Raw genomic sequence first — 25,769 nt, 5'->3', positions numbered from 1 at the left:
AAGCAATATTGGCCTGTCGGGGATCCGACCGTTCTGGTGCACACCATGACACGAACCTTCTCCAGTTCTTCGGGTATATTGCGTTAGACACCGGCTTTCTACTTTTCTGAAGCGCGTTGCTGGCTCGGTCAGAGAGACCTTTGGCCTTCAGGATCGAGAAATCAGAAGCCAAGCTGCCAGATGCAAGTTCTCTATGTCCGAGTGATAGACTGGTCCCTGGTGTAGGAGATCCCTGATTGGTGAAGGATTAGAGGACCGTCTACACTTAGGCTGGAAAAGGTGCCGTACCAGCTTCTCTTTGGCCAGAGGGGTGCTACTGGAATGACCCTGGTCTGTTCGTCTCTTACTTTCTGTAGAGTTCTTGGCAAGAGGAGGATCGGAGGAAAGGTGTAAGCCAGACTGAATTGCCATTGGTGGGCCAAGGCGTCTATGCCTAGACATCTGCATCTGTCATCTGGGTTTAGTGAAAAATAGTAGGTCACCTTTGCATTCTGACGGTCTGCAAATAGATCGACCTCTGGGTAACCCCATCTTTCCGCCAACATCTGGAATACCTCTGGATTCAGACTCCACTCCCCTGGGTGGATATCCCTTCTGCTCAGGAAGTCGACCTGCTTGTTGTCTGTTCCCCTTATGTGAAGGGCTGACACCGAAAGAAGATATTTTTGGGCCCAAGAGAATATTCTTGCGGAGATGGCTTTTAGCTCCTCATACTTCGAACTTCCCTGGTGTCGGAGGTGTGCAATCGTGGTTACATTGTCTGAGTAGACTCTCACATGGGTACCTCGGATTACTGAAATAGCTGCCCTGAGGGTCTCTTTCACTGCCTTCAATTCCCTGAAGCTCGAAGATTGTCTGCTGACTACAATTTACTGAAGGATGTCTGGGAGACAACGGCCAGCCATCCCCTCTTGCTGGCATCCACCTTTATGGTGATTAGCGGGGGCTGGACCCAAGGCACTCCTTTGTTCAGTTTCCTTGGATTGTCCCACCAAGACAACGAGGCTCATATCTGGGCTGGTATTGACACCTTTTTGTCCAGTGACCTGGGGAAACTGTCCCATTCGGTTAGTATATAACTCTGCAGGTCTCTGGTGTGCACCTGGGCCCAGGATACTGACTGGATACAAGACGTCATGGTGTCCACGAGATAGCAAATGTCATGGACACCAACCTACTGCTTCGCAGGATGTTTATCCTTGCCCCCAGTTGGATCTGTTTTTGTCTGGGCAAGAAGGATGTTTGTGCCTGTGAATCCAGGAGGATTCCTAAGAAGGTTTTCCTTGTGGAGAGAGCAAAATCTGATTTTTGTTGATTTATCAACCATCCCAGTGACGTCAGTATCTGAGAAGTTGTCTGTATGCGCTCTTGTAACACCCGCAATGACAGTGCCACCAGCAGAAAGCCGTCGAGATATGGGATGATACAAATCTGCTGACCTCTGATATGGGCCATGGCTTCAGACATAATTTGTGAAAATTTGTGGTGCCGACGACAGTCCAAATGGGAGTAAATCGAATTGGTAATGAATTACCAGCACCCCTTGGGCCACTGCGAATCTCAGGAACTTCCAATGGTTGAGGTGACTTGGAACATGATGATATGCGTTATGTAGATAGATTGTTGCCATAGCGAAGCCTTTCCCTATCAGGGGAACTGCCGATCTGACTGACTCCATCTTGAATCTTCTGTAACGGATATACTGGTTTAGAGGCCTCAGATTTATTATAATCCTGTGGGATCCGTTTGTTTGTTTTTTATCAAAAAGAGCCTGGAGTAGTGACCCCGGTTCTTCTCTCTCTCTCCTAGACTAGAGAAATTGCCTCTGAAGTTAGTATTTTCTTGAGGCCTGACTCCAGGGCAGACTGGAGTGTCTGAATAGAGTGCTGCGTAACTCTTACTCTCTGCGGATGGATCTTAGGACCTATGGGTTGGTGGATATGTCCCACCATTTTGGAAGGAAATGAGAAATGCGACCTCCTAATCTTCTCTGAGTGTCATGGTTTACTTTGACGCTGGTCCTGGGAGAGAAAAAGATTTCTGCTCCAGCCTCCTTTGGGGTAGCTCCATCTTCCTGTCTTTCCTTTGCCTCGGTATTGGGAAGGCTGTTCCTGTGGGGGCCAAAAGGATCTCTTTTTTGGCACTCTTTTTGGCATTCTTCGGCTCTGGTAGCGACTTCTTTTTGTCCGAAACCTTCTCCAATAACTCATCCAATGCTGCCGGCCCGAACATATATTTCCCTTTAAAGGGGATGGAACATAGTTTGATTTTAGATCCAATGTCCCCACGCCAAAAGCTCTGCCACAGGGCTCGTCTCGCTGAGTTAGATAAGGCCACTGATCTAGCTGCTACTCTGAGGGATTCTGCCAATGCGTCAGCCAAGAAGGCTGTAGCCTTTTGGAGAAGGGGAAGTGAGGCGAGGAACTCTTCTCTGGGGGTCCCTGCTGCCAGGTGTTCTTCCAGCTGCCCCATCCAGCGAGACATTATGTAGCGACTGATGTGGAGACCGCATTTGTGTTTAACAAGGCCGCTGACATTTCCCAAGTTTTCCTGAGGAGACTTTCCATTTTGCGCTCCAGGGGATCCTTTAACTGAGAGGAATCCTCAAACGGCTAGGTAGTTTTCTTTGCTACCTGGGCAACTTGAATGTCCACCTTGGGCCACCATCCTGCAGTCTCGTCATCGACTGGGAATCTATATTTTAACTCTGAAGGAGTGCTCAGTCTCATCTCTGCAGTCTCCCACTCTTTCAGCACCAGCTGCCGGATATTCCTGTGTATCGGAAAGAACAGCTTCTTTTTTAATCGGAGGCCTCCGAACAGTTCTTCTTGCACCGTACGTGCTGGTCTTTCTTCCTCCACTTCCATGGTTCTTCTTACTACCATGATGAGCTCCTCCATATTAACTGCGGAAAAGTAGTACCTCCTCTCCTGTGATTCCGTGTCAGAACTAAGTTCTCCTTCTTCCTGGAATTTCTCCGGCATAGACTCCTGAGAGTTCGAATCCTCTTCCTGCTGAATTTTTCTCTTTTTTTGCTACTGGAGGAGCACTAGGGGCTGGTATTAGCTGGGAGAAGGATGCCAGGGAAGCCTGTATTCTCCTGACATACAACATACAATGTCCTCTCTTAATGAGGGCTGTTCCTCCTTCAGAACTTTCTCAATACACTTCTGACATAAGGGTTTGCCTTGTGAGGAGGAGAGTCTTTTGGCACATAACGCACATTTGCGGCTAGTGAATTTGGATTTTCTCCTGGGCGCAGGATCCTTGTCCCCCTGAAAGAGAGGAGAAGGTAGAAAATGATCTCAGTATCCATACCTGCATGCTGGAGGAGACCCAATGCCTGCATACTCACAGGGATCAGAATAGCGCTGGGCTCCACAGACACTCAGCGGGAAGGATCAAATTCCCTGCTACCACAGTTTTTCCTACCTTACTTGACCTTCTGTCCGGGGCTCCTTAAATAGGGCGACCGGACCAGTGCCTCCCTCCAATCTGAGGGGCTCCTCCCCCATTTTCCCTAGTTGGTGGAATCCTCCGGTGGAGTCCACCCGGGTCCTCTATTCAAATTTCTCACTGCGTTCCACCCTGGAATGCAAAAAACGGAAGTGATGATCTCAGCATGCCGGCCGGCGTCTGATGTCACTTCCGGCCACCAGGACCGCACAGCTTACAGCGAGGGAAGCCGGAAGACCGCCCTCTCGCATCACAGCGGTCCACCAGCAGGAGCAGGGGAGGAGATGGGCCCGGAGAGCTCAGAGAGGCCTCCCACCCAAGAACTCCCCAGACCTTACCCAAAGGCATGGACTGGGGGGGAAAATAAGTCCTGAGTCCCGAGGAGACAGGAGCAGCATCACGGAGAGGGAAAGCAGACCAATCTCCAGCTGCCCGGCTAAGGTAAATGTCCGGTGTCTGCCATCGGCACAGAGCACCGAGGATGACCTCTTCATCATTATAGGGACAGGAAAAAATACTGGGGAATGGAGGTAGGAGGGGCTATTTGACCTCTTTTGTGTTTCCTGTCCCTATTAGGATGAGATGACATCCTCCTGTGTGTTGTCATGGGGAGTTATCAAAGAAAACAGCATTTTATTGTGTCAAACTTAATGGAAATTAACTACTATTTTGTCAGAAGCTTCTCTATAATACGGGAATTAAAAAATGCTAGAATATGTAACAAAGTTTACCGTATTGAAAAAGAATCAACAAAAATACTTTAAAAAAAACCCTTAACACAGAGTAATTATTTTGCAAGCATTTAAAAAAAGTTGGAAAATCATGCACGTGCAGGAGGCCTTACAACATTTTTTTTTAAACAAATTCTGCGCCAAAACCAGAAAGAAAAGCGCACACAAACTGCCTAACATTATGGAAGATCCCTGTTGCTGTTCTTATATTCAGAGATTAGTTTTCAAAACTGTTTAGAAACAGGGAGATGTCGCTTACATAGGTACGTGCCCACAATGTCTGTCAGATACCGGCATACCCGTAGAATTTTTGAAGATGTTTTAGGAAAAATACAATGGTGTCCTCCTTGGTCTTTTTTGAGGAGGCTTCGCCAACACTCGGCTGGGGTCACACTTGCGTATAACACGGCCGAGTGCTATGTGATGTTTTATAGGGTAGCACTCGGCCCAATGTTATACTATGGGGCAGAGTTTTCTCATGCCGATTTGGCAGCATGGTGCGATTGGTAGTGAGACTCAGCTCACTCACACCCATACAAGTCTATGGGTGAGTGTGAAACGCAGGACTGCACTCTGATGTCATAAATTAGTGAGGAATGGACTGGTCACTTCTTTTCACTACTTTTGCATCTTTGGAAACCTGAAGCAACTAAAAGAAGATCAAAAGACTGAACTTAAGATGTCATTTTTACATAGAAATTCATATGTTTGTTGTTTTTCGTGCTTACTTAGCAATTCTTCAAGCTAGTTAGTCCCCATTCAGACATCTGTGTTGCACATTCGTGTTCTCTCCTTTTTTTTCACAGGCAGTACGCTTACCCATTATAATCTATGTGACTATTCACATGTCCAGTTCACGATCATGATCACACTAGCAGTATTTGGTCAGTATTTTACATCAGTATATGTAAGCCAAAACCAGGAGTGGAACAATTAGAGGAAAAGTATAATAGAAACATATGCACCACAGCTGCATTTATCACCTACTCCTGGTTTTGGCTTACAGATACTGAGGTACAATACTGACCAAATACTGATTGTGTGAACGTGGCCTGAAAAGTATAGGAGAAGGTTTGCGATTTATTTATTCATCTGTGAAAAAAACTTGACAAACTGATGGTGAAAACGGACACATGGACCAAACACTGATGACACACTGATGGAAAACATTGGTACTGTTTTTACATGTTTGTGTTTAAACACGGACGTGTGAATGAGGCCTTAAGGAGTATAGCTGCCTAAAAAAGATGATGCACATAACCCTAGGCTTTATTCACAAATCAAAAAGATCAGATCAGTATTTCTATGCCAAAGCACAGTATAGGTGTCAATCAATCAATTATAGTTTTTTTTCTATAAGTTTCATTCTTGGTTTTGGCATACATGTTACAAATACTGATGTAAAATACTGAAGGTGTGAACGGGGCCCAACACTGATGCAAAATACTGATCAAACATTGATGTGTAAATAAGCCCTTATACCTATATGCGTGTGATGAGTTTTTTGAGTAGTGTTTAAGTAGATCAAATCAGAAAAACTCCTCAAAAATCACTTTAAGACACTTGAAAGACTTTCTATTCATTCACTTCTATTGTAAAAACACTTTTCTGGTCATAAGTTCAGTGTTTTGAGTGTTTTCTTCCATCGTTAGGTTTTGTAAAATACCTGGTGGGCAAAACGAAAGGTGCAACTCATTCCTTTGATGTGATGGAATATGCTCCAAACTAGGCCCTGTCCAATCAAAGAAAAAATATCCCATCAGCTCACCTTGTGCAGGTAGCTTCCAATCTAATAAGTGTGCGGGGTGCACCGACACAGACCGGCTCCTGGGGTACACGATCAGGTAAAACACTTTCTGCTTAGTTTCCTTTTAAAAAAAAAAAATCTACGAAAATGCTATGTTCACACGCGTTGCATTTTTTACTGCAACCAAAACCTGTTCACTTGGTGTTTTTGCCACTTTTTTATGGCACAAACAATGTATGCTTTGTCTATAATAAAATTCGTTTGATTCACCAAAAATGCAACGAAAACGCTGCAAAAATGCTTATGGAAATTTTTTGGGTGATTTCTATGGGTGAAAAAAATGCTGCAGTTCTCAAATTCAGTCAGGAAAGAAAAAAAAAAAAAAACATCAAGCGAGCAAGCAAGTGCATGAGATTTGTGGAATCTCAGCTTTTGCTGGTAACGTAAAAGAAGCTTTTAATTTTGCATTAAAAAAAAAACAAAAGCGCTGCATGTGAACATAACCAGAGACTCCGGGCGCACACAGCCTTTAAGAGAAAACTCAGAGTTTTAGCTGCAATGCTGCATTTGGAGGAACATTTTGCAGAGTCTTCACTCCAAAAACTCAGGAAAAAGACTCAGGTGTCCGGCAGGTCACAGAGGCTGCGGATCTTCTTTCCAGATGTCCCGGACAAAGTCCGCAGCACACTACAGCACCAGCAATGTGGAAAGATGACATGATGACAGCTCATCCCTGTGCTGGATGAGGACGTCAGGGGCTCGTCTATTTGTCTTGTGGATATTCTCGCTTTGCAATCCATATGGTGAAGCTGACGGCAGCAGCAGTGAGCGAACGTGCTGGAATAAGGTGTTATCTGAGCATGCTTGGGTGCTAACCAAGTGTCTTCGGTGTGCGTGAAAAATATGTTCCGAGTCCCCGCTGCATCCATACATGTGCTGCGGGTGTCGAACAGCCGGGAGACATGCAGCCGCGGGGACTCAAACATAATATTCGAGTGCGCCAGAGACACTCAGCAGCGGAGCATGCTCATATAACACCTTATCCCAGCACGTTCGCTCATCACCAGACGTCACTAGTAACCGCCGTGGTATACGGCCAGTTTCCTGCTGTGAATATGGAGTGGAATTTCTGAGGTGGCAAATCCTGTCCATGCCGAAATGTCACCATATGCTGCAGAGAGCCCTCCTTAAAGGGGTGTTCTACAGGACGTTGTCTGGTGGTGGGGTCCGACACCTGGCTTACTGTAAAGTCCTGCGTATTTGGATCATGTGAGAGTACCCTCAGAGACACAGGTGACTTTACACCACGCATACATAGAAGCACATGAAATAATTACCTAGCAACAGTGGTAACCACAGAAACTGGGGGACTACAACTCACAGAATGCCATCACACTTTCTGGGAGGTGTTGTCTGTAGAACACAGGAAGACACACACTTTATACACATAACTCTTATCTAGTACATTACACACAGCAAAAATAACAGTGACACCGCTGTAAGCGTGTGAGGGAATGCTGGGAGCAGTAGTTCCACAAGCCACACGTCTTCCTACCTGTCCAGTTGTAAGCTGACGCGTGCACCTCCCACTACACGGCCGTGTCCGGTGCAGGGCCGTGCCCGGGCCGCTCTTCGCAGTCTCCCGCCTCCATGTTTTACTCTACACCGAGAGGCCTAGTAAACACTCTGAAACCTGGTTGTATTCGTTACCTGGGGAACACTGTTGTCATGGCAACGCAGCGCGCTCCGTACAACAGCCAATAGAATGCAGCTATTTCTCAGCAGTTTCGCTCACTGACCAATCAGAGAGCGGCTCGCTCTATAAACACAGCTAACTACGTAAAATCCTGTCACAGTCAGTCCGACCTGTAGAAGCAGGTAGTGGTGTTGCAGCAGGCGTGCTCGGCTGGCTCCTCACACGTCATACAGCGCATTGAAAAGCCTATTCTACCATTTAAAAGGCGTGAGATCCGTCCTTTATATGGTAAATTGTGGGGAAAAAAACGTAAAATATAATATATAACATTTTCTGTGGCATTTTCCAAGAAAGCCAAGTGTCTTGTACTTTACTACACAATTAGGCCATGGTTCTGATATGGACCGCGGGTCTCCTGAGCTGAATTTACAGCCTTGTAGGATCATATGAGGTTATAAGTTCGGGACGGGAGACCCCCAGTCAGTCCGGGAAATACGCTGTGGAATCCGCACAAAGAATTGACATGCTGCGGAATAAACAACACTGCGTTTCCGCGCGGTATTTTCTGCAGTCTGTGCACTGCGGATTTTGGTTTTCCATAGGTTTACATGGTACTGTACACCGCATGGAAAACTGCTGCAGATCCGCAGCCAAGTCCGCAACGTGTGCACATAGCCTAAATGTGTCTGGCTAGTATGTGTCATCGTATAGGAGAACACCGAAAATAAAATGTATATATGTGTTTTTACAATGGGGCCCTATGGTGGACATATACCACATCACGGTCACTGGTGGTTAGATATCTCATGGGTGTATACGCCCAAACACTAGCCAAAAGTGCAGCCAGCCTCACAGAAAAAAAATTTGCTACATCATTCTGTATTGCAATGCCAACTGTCCCAAATTTCCAAAAAGGGCTTGTTTCCACATATTCCCTTCACAAATGGGTGTTTCTGGGCAGGATCGGGCGAGGTTTAGCCATCCCTAAGTGCCAACACAGGCGTACGTTACTAGGTAAAATCTCACCTGCATTTTTAGGGCATGTTCACACTACTTTTTTTTTTTCCTAGCTGGTTCGCTTTGAAAAACTTGAGAAAAAGCGCTCATAAAAGTCTTGGAAGATTATTCCTATTCATTTCTATTGTAAGTATGACATAGCTGTTCATACTTCAGGCTTTTGAGCATGTTTTTTTTATCCGCTTTGTTTCCAAAAGGACCAACAAATCAGACAGGTCTTCCGACATTTCCCTCTATATCGCTGCTCCGTACTTTACAACAGAAGTCAAAGGAAAGGTTAAAAAAAGAAACCTCCTGTCTGTCTTTTTGAAAGTTTTTTTTTTTTTAGTGTTTTCTTCTACAAAAAAAAAGGCATTTTATTAAAACCTTTAATGGATGTATAAAAAAAAAAACCATGAGAAAAAAATTGACCCTCAAAAGCACTAAAAAAAAAGTTGCAAGAAAACATAAACAAAATGCGACAGGACACGCTATGAGAACATTAATAAAAGTGCTTTGGGACAAGAAAAAACACCAGTGTTTCCTAATCTGGTGTCCTCTTGAAAAACTTGTTGTTTCTGACTGCTGAAAAAAAATGCAGTGCGAACAAAACTAGTTTGGTTGCATGAGATGAAGGCCGTAATGTTGCATTGTGGCAACCCACCTAATGATGGTAATGTGGTCAGATTTCATGATATGTTTCCGAAAATCCGAACCTTTTGGGTTTTTGGTAATATTTTGCATCATAATTCGTCATCCTAGACCACATTGTAGGTTGCGTGCAATTGCGACCTGTTTTGTGATTTTTAGTTTTAGTTTAGTAGGCACAGGGACCCAAAGCTGTCAGTGTCCATCCCTGCAAGAATGTACAATAATTGTATACTTGCCAACTCTACCACGAAGTCTCTGAAAAAGGGGAAACCTCCTGGCCTTCTGGAAGTGTTGGCAAATCTCTCTAGCGCTGCAGAAGCTTCCTGGAAAGCAGTACCTCCTCATCCACTTCTATTGCTGTGACGTCAATCCCCCATCAAGCTAAAGACAGTTTTGAAAAGTTGGCAAGCATGAGCAATCTCAATTCTTTGGACAACACTTTAGAATCAGAAAAGAAAGGATAAAGCATATAGTGCTGCTAAACAAACTGAAACAAACCATGTCCACGTGTAAAGGCAGATGGGGGTGTAATCATGAATTTGATAAACCTGATTGTGAAGATCACAGTAAAATTGGCTACACCAATAAGAATATTATCAGCGGGAATGTGTCCAATTCATATGATCAAAATATCAACGTGTCGGACTGAACTGAGACAAGGGAAATATCCAATCTAGAATGGAGCAGTAGCAGCACAATCACCCCATCTATTCATTCATTCATTTAGCACTGTACTTGGTTTGTCCCTTAGAGAATGAATGAAGTAATTAATGTAAAATTTCATAAAAAGAATCTAAATTATTTTTATATTTTTGTCTTAGTTATCCTGTCCCTCCACTTTCCGCTTTACCAACTAGGGTCATTTATGTGCTGTTGTGATATGTTCAAATCAACATTGTCTCACTAGTAAAATCTATTTCTGTTTGTTCTTGTGTAGTTTTGATCGTACCCACCATAAAACGGTCAGCGGGTAATGCAAACTAGAAAGCCAGATGGTGGCAGCTACGAAGTATTTATCTAAGGTAAGTAACTGTTTGCCATTACTAGGTGTGTCTAAATAGTTGCAGATATATGCCATTCTTATAAAGTCTTAGCTAGGCTTTCTTTTACCCCAGGACAGAGATTTAGTTTCTTGCTCTATTATCTAATTACTATGGACAAGGCTTGTCGGTGCCCTCCTCTTGCATCAAATGCCTGGAGCGTATGCCCTGCCAGCCAACCCTTAAGCTATGCCGCCAGTGGAGTCCAAGAACAGGTTGAACATAGCTGAAATGTACTATAAAATCTGTGATACAGCAATGATCCTATGTATATCTCTGCTTGGTGTAGAGAAGGACTAGAGCTCAAGAATAGACTAGAGCTCAAGAATAGACTAGAGCTCAAATATTTGCAACTCATTTATTACAGTTTTCTGACACAAATGCATTAATAAGTTTGCATTTAAGTTTGTTTCCATATGAAAAAAGTTAATTATATTTGATACTGTAAGTAAAAAAAACTTCCTCAATTTTAAACATTTTTTTCTTAAGAAATATCAACGTTTGTAAGGGCTGGCGGAACCCACCGAGTATATTTAGATATTATTATTGGTGCGTTCGCAGCCCAGGGTCCATCGTGCAGGAGACCAACCTGCTGCTGGCAAATGATGGCACAATATGGCGGTAGAAGCAAACTCTGTTACAGAGTCGAACAGAAGGGAAAACGCTGTGCCCTGTTAGCGTCACAGGGAAACACAGCTGCCTAACAGAGCAAAAGCAATCAGTGGTCAGGGAGTAGCAAGCACACAAACAACTCCTCTCCGGTAGAGCCGGAATTCTAATGGCTTTACGTCAGCCCGGAATTCACCATACAAACTCCTCACCGAAGGTGCCGGTATTCTAGTGGCTTATTTCAGCTGGACCCTGACCACAAGCAGACAAGACCACTGAGTAGCTAAAGCTCATAACATAAGCTGATACTAGCACATGGCCATGCAAACCTTTTATAGCTGCAGCAACTTCAGGACCTTCCTAGAGGACCAATGGGAGCTGCTACAGTACCTGATCAACTTCAGGACCTTCCTAGAGGACCAATGGGAGCTGCCACAGTACCTGAGCATGTGACCCCCGACCTCCAATGAGAGGTCTTACCCCGGGCATGCTCAGAAGGGGGAAAAGCAGGACTTGGTCCCGGAGACGTCTGCTCGCCGCTGACCAGTACTGGCTACAATGGCTGAGCCTGGAAAGGCAGCAGTAACCATCCGCACAGTATCAGGCTGAGCCAGATGCTGGGACTGACGTCTCCGCTGAGCAGGCTCCACTGCGGCTGGAGAAGAATGGGAGACCGCAGCGGAGATGGTTCAAGATTCCCCTGTGCAGGGGCGGGAACACAAGCCCTAACATTACCCCCCTCCTAGGGTCCCCCCTTCTTGGGCCTCGCTACGCTCAAAAGCAGCAATGAGCTGTGGAGCTCGATTGTGCTCAGCAGGCTCTCAGGACCTGCCCTCTGGGCCATAACCCTTCCAGTCCACCAAATATAATTTTTTGCCACGTATCACCTTGCACCCCAAAATAGCGTTCACCTCGTAATTGTCCGTAGACGAACCCGATGTTCCGGCAGATGACTCGGAAAACCGGGACATATATACGGGCTTCAAGAGGGATACATGAAAGGTGTCGGTGATACCTAGGCGTGGAGGAAGGGCCAGATGGTAGACCACAGGGTTAACCTGTTCGAGGACCTTGAAGGGACCCAAGTAGAAAGGTGCAAACTTAGTGGACTCAACTCGCAGCCTGATGTTACGGGCGGAGAGCCACACCAAATCGCCAGGAGCAAAGGTCGGAGCGGGGCGCAGATGTGCATCGGCGGAGGACCTCATTCTCTCCTGAATGGCATCCTGAGTGCAGTCCCAAATGTCCCGTGCCTCCACAGCCCAGTCTGCCACCCTGGCGTTGGCGGAAGACACGGGCATGGGCACAGGGACACGCGGATGCTGGCCGTAATTTAGGAGGAATGGAGTCTGACCGGTGGTGTCGGCTACGGCATTGTTAAGCGCAAACTCCGCCCACGGTAGCAAGGATGCCCAATCATCCTGCCTGGCAGAAACAAAATTTCGTAAATATGTGACCAGGGTCTGGTTGGCCCTCTCAACCAACCCATTCATCTCGGGATGATATTACGAGGAAAGATTCAACACAATACTGAGTAGACGACAAAGCTCTCTCCAGAATCAAGATGCAAACTGGGGACCCCGGTCACTGACAATTTTGTCCGGCATACCGTGTAGGCGAAAGATATGCTTGATGAACAACGCTGCCAGAGCCCGTGCAGAAGGTAGACGTGGAAGAGGCACCAAGTGCACTATTTTGGAAAAATGGTCGGTGATTACCCAGATAATGGTGCAGCTATGAGACTTGGGTAAGCCCACCACAAAATCCATCCCGACCATCTCCCAGGGCCTGTCCTGCCACCGGCAGGGGGTAAAGCAACCCAGCTGGCCGTTGACGAGGAGACTTGTTCTTGGCGCAACAGACACACGCCCGAACATAGTCTGTGATGTCACAAGCTATATGCGGCCACCAGTATGTCCTCGCCAGTAGCTCAGATGTCCTTTTGGACCCAAACTGTCCACCCACCCTGGACGAGTGAGCCCAAGAGAGAACCTCCGGACACAGACTGTATGGTACAAAAGTCTTGCCCGGAGGCACAGACTCTAGCGAAACCGGGGCCACAGTTCTCAGGCTCTCGGTGGGGACAATAAGCCGAGGCTCCTCTTCCTCCTCCTCAGATGATACAACGAAGCGAGAGAGAGTGTTGGCACGAATGTTCTTCTCCCCGGAAAGAAAATGGAGGGTGAAATGAAACCGGGAGAAGAACAAGGACCATCTGGCCTGGCGAGAATTTAACTGCTGGGCTGTCTGCAAGTACACCAAATTCTTGTGGTCTGTGAAGACTTGGAAGGGAAAACGATCCCCCTCCAAGAGATGTCTCCACTCTGACTAGGCCAACTTCATGGCTAGCAACTCCCTGTCCCCAATGGAATAATTCCTCTCCGCTGGTGAGAAGGTCTTGGAAAAGAAGAAGCAAGGATGCTTCCGACCTTGAGAATCCTTTTGGAAAGAACTGCTCCAGCACCAACGGATGAGGCATCCACCTCCATTATAAATGGCTTATTTACATCGGGGCTGTCACATCTGTGGATACTCACCTGTCTATCGCCTGCCCTGCGCATCTCCGATGGGTTTCCTCGCCGCTCTCCGTCTCTCTTCCTGGGGTCGCGGCGCGTCAGCGCTTTGCGCATGCGTGGTCGCGCTTCTCCCATCGCTAAATCTCCTGGGAGGTCGTGACCCCCTGGCTCCACCCCATCATGGCGGCGCCCATCCACCATTTCTTCTCGGCGTCTGCACCGGTAAGACGCCTGGTTATCTACTGCGCTTACGCTAGCCTCTGCTGGTGTATCCTTTGCTCCCTGGCTCCGTTCTTCTACTCGCCATGCTATTCCCTCGTGTTTTCCTGGTTCCTCAGCCTAGTTCTTCTCGTAGTCTGTCCGTGTCTGCCCAGTGCCCCTGCTTTACCTGCTCTGTGGGTCTTCCGTATGTGTCCTGTGTTTAGCCGTGCCTCCTCTTTGTCTCTGTCGGTTCTGCTCTGTGTCTTCTCTGAGTCTCTGTTGTCCTACGTTCGCTCATACATACCTGTTCTGTTTATCCCAGTCTGTTCTTACCCTCTAATCTCTTCTCCGCCTAGGTCAGCATCGGACCATCGCTCCGCCTCTGGTTCCTCTAGTCCTATCAGCCTTCTGTTTACCAAGTACCCATTGGTTCTCTCTCTATAGTTGTTGCTGTGGTACCTCAGTCTCTTCTCTCTCTTTATTAACCCATAGCAGCCCCTTTGGTTCCAGCAGTTGTGGTTCCATCCCCCTTGGGCCTGCACCTAGCACTCCCTGTATAGGGGGTGGTTCCATCGGGTCCACTCGCCCTTGGGGGCTCTAGAGCTATAACCCAGAAGGTCCACTTTCGGGTCTTTTCTGCAAGTCCTAACAGTGGCGATGTAGGATGGGAGTGCTAGCGAAGTGTGACTTAATGGAGTGAAAGGCCTTGAAGACCTCCTCCGACCACAATTTGGGGTTTGTTCCCTTCTTGGTGAGGGCAACTAAGGGAGCTACCAAAGTTGAGAAGTGTGGAATGAACTGGTGATAGTAATTAATGAACCCCATAAAGCGCTGCACCGCTTTAAGAGAATGGGGTTCCTGCCAGTCCATCACAGCCTGTAGTTTGGCAGGATCCATAGCCAATCCCTGGGTGGAGATGATATAGCCCAGGAAAGGTAAGGACTCCTGCTCAAACACACATTTCTCCAACTTTGCGTAGAGGGAATTTGCCCGTAAGAGGTCGAAGACTCTGCAAACATCTCTCCGGTGGGAGCGAATATCTGGAGAGTAGATGAGAATATCATCCAGATAGACTACAACCGAGGTGGAGAGCATATCCCGGCAGATGTTGTTCACAAAGTCTTGGAAAACGGCTGGGGCATTACAGAGCCCGAAGGGCATCACCAGATATTCATAGTGCCCATCCCTGGTTTTAAAAGCCGTCTTCCATTCGTCCTCCTCACGGACGCGAATCAGGTTGTAAGCACCCCGCAGATCTAATTTTGTAAATACCCTTGCTCCCCGAAGCCTATCAAAGAGCTCAGATATCAGCGGCAGAGGATACTTATTCTTAACGGGGATGGTGTTAAGACCCCTGTAATCTATGCATGGACGTAGTTCCCTGTTCTTCTTCTGCACAAAGAAGAACCCAGCCCCTGCAGGTGACACTGACTTCCTAATGAATCCTCTTGCCACATTTTCCTGGATGTACTGTGACATTGCCTCCGTCTCCGGGAGAAATAACAGATAGACTCGACCCCGGGGAGGCTCAGCACCAGGCAAGAGGTCAAATAGGACAGTCATAGGGGTGGTGAGGCGGAAGGGTCTCCGCAGCTCTTTTGGAGAACACGTCCGCATAGGGCCAATATTGCTTGGGGAGAGAGGATAGATCTTCGGGTACCTCAGTAGTAGCAACCTGAACACATTCCCTCTGACATCTACCCCCACAAGGTTCACCCCATCCCAAAATTATGCCTGTGGACCACTCAATACGAGGAGAGTGGTACCGTAGCCAAGGTATCCCTAACAGGACCTCATCAATTCCCTCAGGAATGACGAGCAGAGATATAATTTTTTGATGAGATGGCGACATGGACAGAGAAACCGGGATGGTCTGGTGTGTTATCTGTGAGGGCAGTGTCGACCCATTTACCACTCATACAGTTACTGGTTAAGCTAACATTGCCAGGGGAATTGCGGGACGTTGGGCGAAGGCAGAAGACATAAAATTGCCCTCCACCCCAGAATCCATGCAGAGCTCTACCGAGTGGGTAAATGAGCCTATAGTAATTGTCCCCTTAAAGGACAATTTGGAGGCAAACGTCGCCATGTCTAGTGTACCTCCACCTACAACTACTAGACGCTGACGTTTCCTCGACCGCTGGGGACATCTGGTGGCAAGATGTCCTGGCTGCGGGCAAACATGAAAAACCTGGAGTGCACAAGCGGTCCAGGACTTAGATCCTGCTCGTGACACTACCATGGCCTCATGTGACTCAGGGGCCTGAACTGGAGATTCCAAAAGTTTGGCGACGGTGGGAGGCAGCCAAAACCTCTGCCTACACTGGGCTCGCTCTAACCTCCGCTCGTGAAAACGGAGGTCAATACGAGTGGACACAGCTATTAACTCCTCCAGTGTGGTGGGAATCTCCCTATTGGTCAGAGCGTCCTTCACGTGGTCAGCCAGCCCCCTCCAAAATATCGGAATAAGGGCTTTATCCGACCACTCCAGCTCAGATGCTTGGGTGCGAAAGTGGACGGCAAAATGGCTGACCAAGGACGAGCCCTGAGTCAATGCCAACAGTTGGAGTGCCGTTTCATGGGTGACACGAGGTACTAAAAAGACCTGTTTCAGAGTGCTCAGGAACAGTGGAGCACTCTGCACTACATGATTGCAACGCTTCCACAGCGGCAAAGCCCACTCCAATGCCCTGTCCGACAGGAGAGACACAATAAATCCCACCTTAGCCCGCTCTGTGGGGAAATGTGCGGCCAGAAGCTCGAGATGTATAGAGCACTGGCTCACGAAACCCCTACAAGATTTACTATCATTAGAAAATTTTTCTGGCAGCGGGAGACGAGATAGAGTCGGAACAGGGGTGGCAGTGGACAAGGTTGCTGCAGCCATGCTAGCAGCCTGAACAGCAACTGAGGTTGTGCGCTCGAGAGCCGCCAACCTACCCTCCATCTGTTGGATGTACTGCATGGATTGCTGTGTGTCCGCCATTGCTAGCCAGACCCTGTCGCTAGTATTATGTTAGGGCTGGCGGAACGCACCGAGTATATTTAGATATTATTATTGGTGCGTTCGCAGCCCGGGGTCCACTGTGCAGGAGACCAACCTGCTGCTAGCAAATGGTGGCACAATATGGCGGTAGAAGCGAGCTCTGTTACTTCACGGAGTCGAACAGAAGGGAATGCGCTGAGCCCTGATTAGCGTCATAGGGGAACACAGCTGCCTAACAGAGCAAAAACAATCAGTGGTCAGGGAGTAGCAAGCACACAAACACCTCCTCTCCGGTGGAGCCGGAATTCTAATGGCTTTACGTCAGCCCTGAATTCACAATACAAACTCCTCACCGGAGGTGCCGGTATTCTAGTGGCTTATTTCAGCCGAACCCTGACCACAAGCAGACAAGACCTCTGAGTAGCTAAAGCTCATAACATAAGCTGATACTAGCGCATGGCCGTAACTTCAGGACCTTCCTAGAGGACCAATGGAAGCTGCTACAGTACCTGAGCAACTTCAGGATCTTCCTAGAGGACCAATGGGAGCTGCCACAGTACCTGAGCATGTGACCCCCGACCTCCAATGAGAGGTCTTACCCCGGGCATGCTCAGAAGGGGAAAAGCAGGACTTGGTCCCGGAGACGTCTGCTCACCCCTGACCAGTACTGGCTACAATGCTGAACCTGGAAAGGCAGCAGTAACCATCCGCACAGTATCAGGCTGAGCCAGACGCTGGGACCAATGTCTCTGCTGAGCAGGCTCCACTGCGGCTGGAGAAGAATGGGAGACCGCAGCGGAGATGGTTCAAGATTCCCCCTGTGCAGGGGTGGGAACATGACCCCTAACAAACGTTGGCACGTTACTTTTTCCAAGCTTTTAATTTTGGCCCTTTGTGTATTTGAGTTTGACATCCCTCACTTAGGTTAAGTACACATTTGCGTTCGGCAGCCCTGTGTAGGGCTGCATACATTTTCCCTTCATATCCGCACAGCTGCGCATGCGTCCTGCATACCTATCTATAACATGTTGCGTTCCCGTGTGGTCAGCGGCACATCAAAATGAAGCACGCAGACGCATCCGCAGACAAACGCATGTCCCTGCGTACCCAATGTGATAGATAGATATGCAGGACGCATGCGCAGCTGTGCGGATATGAAGGGAAAAAGTACGTAGCCCTATGCAGGGCTGCCGAACGCAAATGTGTACTTAGCCTTAATGGGTGCAGTTCTGATCATGATTTTACACTTGATTCTTTTGATAATTGTAGATTCAGTTGTTACAAGAGAATTATTGATTTTTAATGACACATAGGCAGTAAATAATATACATGTTGATGGATTTTCAGTACAATATAATTTTTATCATGTTACTATACTACCAAACACGAGGATTGTTAGTTTGTCACAAATGAGATTATGACAACTAAGCCTATTACCATGCATGCTTATCACAAGTGTAATCTTCTGTATTGCTATATAAGGATGTAGGTAAATAAAAAGATATTCCCTTTTTTTTTCATTTATTTTTTTATTGCAAAGACTAAAACTTAAATATGTTTCTGAACTAAAATATGTATACATATGAACAATAAATATACAGTTGGTACGGAATATATTCCTACCCCTTTAAATTTTTAACTTTTTGTTTCATTGCAGCCATTTGGTAAATTCAAAAAAGTTCTTCAGATCCTTTGCTCAGACACTCATATTTAAGTCACACGCTGTCCATTTCCTTGTGATCCTCCTTGAAATAGTTCTACTCCTTCATTGGAGTCCAGCTGTGTTTAACCCCTTCATGACCCAGCCTATTTTGGCCTTAATGACCTTGCCGTTTTTTGAAATTCTGACCAGTGTCCCTTTATGAGGTAATAACTCAGGAACGCTTCAACGGATCCTAGCGATTCTGAGATTGTTTTTTCGTGACATATTGGGCTTCATGTTAGTGGTAAATTTAGGTCGATAATTTCTGAGTTTATTTGTGAAAAAAACGGAAATTTGGCAAAAAATTTGAAAATTTCGCAATTTTCACATTTTGAATTTTTATTCTGTTAAACCAGAGAGTTATGTGACACAAAATAGTTAATAAATAACGTTTCCCACATGTCTACTTTACATCAGCACAATTTTGGAAACATTTTTTTTTTTTGCTAGGAAGTTATAAGGGTTAAAATTTGACCAGTGATTTCTTATTTTTACAACAAAATTTACAAAACCATTTTTTTTAGGGACCACCTCACATTTGAAGTCATTTTGAGGGTTCTATATGGCTGAAAATACCCAAAAGTGACACCATTCTAAAAACTGCACCCCTCAAGGTGCTCAAAACCACATTCAAGAAGTTTATTAACCCTTCAGGTGTTTCACAGCAGCAGAAGCAACATGGAAGTAAAAAATGAACATTTAACTTTTTAGTCACAAAAATGATCTTTTAGCAACAATTTTTTTATTTTCCCAGCGGTAAAAGGAGAAACTGGACCACGGACGTTGTTGTCCAATTTGTCCTGAGTACGCTGATACCTCATATGTGGGGGTAAACCACTGTTTGGGCGCACGGCAGGGCTCGGAAGGGAAGGAGCGCCATTTGACTTTTTGAATGAAAAATTGGCTCCAATCTTTAGCCCACACCATGTCACGTTTGGAGAGCCCCTGTGTGCCTAAACATTGGAGCTCCCCCACAAGTGACCCCATTTTGGAAACTAGACCCCCCAAGGAACTTATCTAGAAGCATAGTGAGCACTTTAAACCCCCAGGTGCTTCACAAATTGATCCGTAAAAATGAAAAAGTACTTTTTTTTCACAAAAAAATTATTTTAGCCTCAATTTTTTCATTTTCACATGGGCAACAGGATAAAATGGATCCTAAATTTTGTTGGGCAATTTCTCCTGAGTACACCAATACCTCACATGTGGGGGTAAACCACTGTTTGGGCACATGGTAAGGCTCGGAAGGGAAGGAGCGCCATTTGACTTTTTGAATTAAAAATTATCTCCATCGTTAGCGGACACCATGTCGCGTTTGGAAAGCCCCTGTGTGCCTAAACATTGGAGCTCCTCCACAAGTGACCCCATTTTGGAAACTAGACCCCCCAAGGAACTCATCTAGAGGCATAGTGAGCACTTTAAACCCCCAGGTGCTTCACAAATTGATCCGCAAAAATGAAAAAGTACTTTTTTTTCACACAAAATTTCTTTTAGCCTCAATTCTTTCATTTTCACATGGGCAACAGGATAAAATGGATCCTAAAATTTGTTGGGCAATTTCTCCTGAGTATGCCGATACCTCATATGTGGGGGTAAACCACTGTTTGGGTGCACGGCAAGGCTCGGAAAGGGAGGCGTGCCATTTGACTTTTTGAATGGAAAATTAGCTCCAATCGTTAGCGGACACCATGTCGCGTTTGGAGAGCCCCTGTGTGCCTAAACATTGGAGCTCCCCTACAAGTGACCCCATTTTGGAAACTAGACCCCCCAAGGAACTTATCTAGATGCATAGTGAGCACTTATAACCTCCAGGTGCTTCACAGAAGTTTATAACGCAGAGCCGTGAAAATAAAAAAATAATTTTTCTTTCCTCAAAAATGATTTTTAGCCCAGAATTTTTTATTTTCCCAAGGGTAATAGGAGAAATTGGATCCCAAATGTTGTTGTCCAGTTTGTCCTGAGTACGATGATACCCCATATGTGGGGGTAAACCACTGTTTGGGCGCACGGCAGGGCTCGGAAGGGAAGGCACGCCATTTGGCTTTTTGAATGGAAAATTAGCTCCAATCATTAGCGGACACCATGTCGCGTTTGGAGAGCCCCTGTGTGCCTAAACATTGGAGCTCCCTCACAAGTGACCCCATTTTGGAAACTAGACCTCCCAAGGAACTAATCTAGATGTGTGGTGAGCACTTTGAACCCCCAAGTGCTTCACAGAAGTTTATAACGCAGAGCCGTGAAAATAAAAAATGTGTTTCCTTTCCTCAAAAATATTTTTTTAGCCCAGAATTTTTTTATTTTTGCAAGAGTAACAGGAGAAATTGGACCCCAAAAGTTGTTGTCCAGTTTCTCCTGAGTACGCTGATACCCCATATGTGGGGGTAAACCACTGTTTTGGCACACGTCGGGGTTCGGAAGGGAAGTAGTGACGTTTTGAAATGCAGACTTTGATGGAATGCTCTGCGGGCATCATGTTGCGTTTGCAGAGCCCCTGATGTGCCTAAACAGTAGGAACTCCCCACAAGTGACTCCATTTTGGAAACTAGACCCCCAAGGGAACTTATCTAGATGTGTGGTGAGCACTTTGAACCCCCAAGTGCTTCACAGAAGTTTATAATGCAGAGCCGTGAAAATAATAAATGTGTTTCCTTTCCTCAAAAATATTTTTTTAGCCCAGAATTTTTTATTTTTGCAAGAGTAACAGGAGAAATTGGACCCCAAAAGTTGTTGTCCAGTTTCTCCTGAGTACGCTGATACCCCATATGTGGGGGTAAACCACTGTTTGGGCACATGCCGGGGCTCGGAAGGGAAGTAGTGACGTTTTGGAATGCAGACTTTGATGGAATGGTCTGCGGGCATCATGTTACGTTTGCAGAGCCCCTGATATGCCTAAACAGTAGAAACCCCCCACAAGTGACCCCATTTTGGAAACTAGACCCCCCAAGGAACTTATCTAGATGTGTGGTGAGCACGTTCAACCCCCAAGTGCTTCACAGAAGTTTACAACGCAGAGCCGTGAAAATAAAAAATCATTTTTCTTTCCTCAAAAAAGATGTTTTAGCAAGCAATTTTTTATTTTCACAAGGGTAACAGGAGAATTTGGACCCCAATATTTGTTGCCCAGTTTGTTGTGAGTACGCTGATACCCCATATGTGGGGGTAAACCACTGTTTGGGCGCACGTCAGGGCTCGGAAGGGAAGTAGTGACATTTGAAATGCAGACTTTGATGGAATGGTCTGCGGGCGTCACATTGCATTTGCAGAGCCCCTGATGTGCCTAAACAGTAGAAACACCCCACAAGTGACCCCATTTTGGAAACTAGACCCCCGAAGGAACTTATCTAGATGTGTGGTGAGCACTTTCAACCCCCAAGTGCTTCACAGAAGTTTATAACGCAGAGCCGTGAAAATAAAAAATAATTGTTCTTTCCTCAAAAATTATGTTTTAGCAAGTAATTTTTTATTTTTGCAAGGGTAACAGGAGAAATTGGACCCCAACAGTTGTTGCCCAGTTTGTCCTGAGTACGCTGGTACCCCAAATGTGGGGGTAAACCACTGTTTGGGCGCACGTCGGGGCTTGGAAGGGCGGGAGCACCATTTGACTTTTTGAACGCAAGATTGGCTGGAATCAATGGTGGCGCCATGTTGCGTTTGGAGACCCCTGATGTGCCTAAACAGTGGAAACCCCTCAATTCTAACTTCAACACTAACCCCAACACACCCCTAATCCTAATCCCAACTGTAGCCATAACCCTAGTCACAACCCTAACCCCAACACACCCCTAACCACAACCCTAACCGCAACACACCCGTAACCCTAATTCCAACCCTAATCCTAACCCTAATCCCAACCGTAACCCTAATCCCAACCCTAACCACAACTGTAACCCCAACACACCCCTAACCCTATCCGTAACCCTAACCACAAGCCTAATCTTAACCCTATTTCAAACCCTAGCCCTAATTCCAACCCTAACTCTAATTCCAACCCTAACCCTAAGGCTATGTGCCCACGTTGCGGATTCGTGTGAGATTTTTCCGCACGATTTTTGAAAAATCTGCAGGTAAAAGGCACTGCGTTTTACCTGCGGATTTACAGCAGATTTCCAGTGTTTTTTTGTGCGGATTTCACCTGCGGATTCCTATTGAGGAACAGGTGTAAAACGCTGCGGAATCCGCACAAAGAATTGACATGCTGCGGAAAATACAACGCAGCGTTTCTGCACGGAATTTTCCGCACCATGGGCACAGCGGATTTGGTTTTCCTTAGGTGTACATGGTACTGTAAACCTGATGGAAAACTGCTTTGAATTCGCAGCGGCCAATCAGCTGCGGATCCGCGGCCAATCCGCTGCCAATCCGCTGCGGATCCGCGGCCAATCCGCTGCGGATCCGCTGCCAATCCGCTGCGGATCCGCGGCCAATCCGCTGCGGATCCGCTGCCAATCCGCTGCGGATCCGCGGCCAATCCGCTGCGGATCCGCTGCGGATCCGCGGCCGATCCGCTGCGGATCCGCTGCGGATCCGCTGCCGATCCGCTGCGGATCCGCGGCCAATCCGCTGCCAATCCGCTGCGGATCCGCGGCCGATCCGCTCTGTGTGCACATGCCATAACCCTACCCGTAACCCTAACCCTACCCCTAACCCTACCCCTAGTTCTAACCCTAGTTCTAACCCTAACCCTAGTGGAAAAAAAAAAAAAAAATCTTTATTTTATTATTGTCCCTATGGGGGTGATAAAGGGGGGGGGGGTTTATTTATTATTTTTTTTATTTTGATCGCTGTGATAGAACCTACCACAGCGATCAAAATGTACCTGTAAGGAATCTGCCGACTGGCAGATTCGGCGGGCGCACTGAGCATGCGCCCGCCATTTTCCAAGATGGCGGCGCCCAGGGAGGAGACGGCCGGACACCGGGAGGATCGGTAAGTATGAAGGGGTGGTGGGGGGGTGGATCGGAGCACAGGGGGGGTGATCGGAGCACAGGGGGGGGGGATCTGAGCAAGGAGGGAGCGGACAGCAGGACGGGGGAGCCGGCAGGCGGACGGAGGGGACCGGAGGACTAACGGAGCACTGGGGGGGCGATCGGTGGGTGTGGGGGGGGGCACTTTAGTATTTCCAGCCATGGCCGATGATATTGCAGCATCGGCCATGGCTGGATTGTAATATTTCACCAGTTTTTTAGGTGAAATATTACAAATCGCTCTGATTGGCAGTTTCACTTTCAACAGCCAATCAGAGCGATCGTAGCCACGGGGGGGTGAAGCCACCCCCCCTGGGCTGAAGCACCACTCCCCCTCTCCCTGCAGATCGGGTAAAATAGGAGTTAACCCCTTCACCCGATCTGCAGGGACGCGATCATTCCATGACGCATACGCTGAATCATAGGTCGTTTTGGCACCGACTTTCATGACGCAGCGTATGCGTCAAAGGTCGTTAAGGGGTTAATTAAACTGATCAGACTTGATTTGGAAAGGCACACACCTGTCTATATAAGACCTCACAGCTCACAGTGCATGTCAGACCAAATAAGAATCATGAGGTCAAAGGAACTGGCCAAGGAGTTCAGAGATAGAATTGTGGCAAGGCATAGATCTGGCCAAGGTTACAAAAGAACTTCTGCAGTACTCGAGGTTCCTAAGAGCTCAGTGGCCTCTATAATTAGGGTATATTCTCACGGTCAGGAACCGGCAGCACTTTGGACGCAGCATATGTCCACTCTGTCCAAAGCGCTGCCGGCTTTTGAACGCAGGTGATTCCGCACGTGTTCATTGAACCGTGCGAAATCACCGCACCCAATACACTGTACGGGGACATTTATCTTGCAGAGACTGAGCGTCTCTGCAAGATAAATTGACATGCTGCAGACAGGAAGGACGCGCCACATGTGCGTCTCCGCAGGGAAGCCGCGGGTGCCGGTGCACGCATAGTGGAGATGGGGATTCCTTCAAATCCCATCCACTATGCTGTAACATCTGGCTGCTGTAGGTTGGATGCTGCGGATGTACGCAGTGCTCAACCCTCAGCGTTTACTGAATGTGGGTACATACCCTTAAATGGAAGAAGTTTCGGACCACCAGAAGTCTTCCTAGACCTGGCCGTCCAGCCAAACTGAGCAATCATGGGAGAAGAGCCTTGGTGAGAGAGGTAAAGAAGAACCCCAAGATCACTGTGGCTGAGCTCCAGAGATGCAGTAGGGAGATGGGAGAAAGTTCCACAAAGTCAACTATCACTGCAGCCCTCCACTAGTTTGAAGCCTCTTCTCAGTGCAAGACATTTGAAAGCCCGCATACAGTTTGCTAAAAAACACATGAAGGACTCCCAGACTATGAGAATAAGATTCTCTGGTCTGATGAGACGAAGATAGACCTTTTTGGCGATAATTTTAAGCGGTATGTGTGGAGAAAACCAGGCACTGCTCATCACCTGCCCAATACAATCCCAACAGTGAAACATGGTGGTGTCAGCATCATGCTATGGGGGTGTGTTATGATCCCAAGTGGCGGAGGATCACAAATAGATCAGCAAGTGATAAAACTAAGGACGAGCTCTAGGGAGATGGTAACTGGACTGATCGCAAATCTGAACCTATCCAAAACAACTAGAGGTAGCCGGTGAACGTGCCTAAAAAATTCTTAGACGTCTCGAGCCAGCCTGAGGAACTAGCTACCCCTAAAGAGAAAGAAAGACCTCGCTTGCCTCCAGAGAAATAATCCCCAAAGATATAGAAGCCCCCAACAAATATTAACGGTGAAGTAAGAAGAAGGCACATACATAGGGATGAAATCAGATTCAGCAAAAGAGGCCCACTAGTACTAGAAAGCAGAAAATAGAGCAGGGGTCTATGCGATCAATAAAAAACCCTTACAAAATATCCATCCTGAGATTTCAAGAACCCACACACCAACTAACGGTGTGTGGGGAGAAACTCAGCCCACTAGAGCAAACAGCAAGCGAGGGAATTACATTTTAGCAAGCTGGAACAGAAAACATGATAAACACTGCTGATCAAAAAATGAGCAAACAAAACTTAGCTTATCCTGGATGGACTGGGAGCAAGGTAGTCAGAAGGAATCTGAGTAGCACTGATTACATCGACAGCCGGCAACAAGTGAAAGTAAAACAGAGCTATATAGGAACCTCCCAGAGGATAACGAACCAGCTGATAGCCAGAGACCAGCAGGATAACAAACAAAGCCACCAGGGGGAGCCCAAAGCAAAAGTCACACCATACCACCAGTGACCACAAGAGGGAGCCCGAAAACAGAGTTCACAACAGGGGTGTTTTTCAGCTGCAGGGACAGGATGACTGGTTGTTATTGAAGGAAACATGAATGCGGCCAAGTACAGAGATATCCTGAATGAAAACCTCTTCCAGAGTGTTCTGGACCTCTGACTTGGCTGAATATTCACCTTCCAACAAGACAATGACTCTAA

At 46.9% G+C, this 25,769-nt stretch overlaps 2 protein-coding genes across 3 annotated transcripts in view; one reads left to right on the top strand and one right to left on the bottom strand.

The window, feature by feature from the left end:
• LRRC9 (leucine rich repeat containing 9) overlaps nt 1-7,634 on the bottom strand; it is a 327,268-nt gene extending 319,634 nt beyond the window's left edge. For both annotated transcript variants that reach the window (XM_077265244.1, XM_077265252.1), the window contains exon 1: nt 7,490-7,634. The gene's annotated coding sequence lies outside the window, so the exon portion shown is untranslated. The remainder of the gene's footprint in view (nt 1-7,489) is intronic.
• The window catches only part of RTN1 (reticulon 1), a 481,263-nt gene continuing 461,459 nt past the window's right edge, over nt 5,966-25,769 (top strand). Inside the window, exons 1-2 of the mRNA XM_077265286.1 lie at nt 5,966-6,031; nt 10,215-10,299. The gene's annotated coding sequence lies outside the window, so the exon portion shown is untranslated. The remainder of the gene's footprint in view (nt 6,032-10,214; nt 10,300-25,769) is intronic.

This window comes from Ranitomeya variabilis, chromosome 1, assembly GCF_051348905.1.
Source record: "Ranitomeya variabilis isolate aRanVar5 chromosome 1, aRanVar5.hap1, whole genome shotgun sequence".
NCBI classification, from domain to species: domain Eukaryota; kingdom Metazoa; phylum Chordata; class Amphibia; order Anura; family Dendrobatidae; genus Ranitomeya; species Ranitomeya variabilis.
This window is presented reverse-complemented; position numbering and strand designations above follow the sequence as displayed.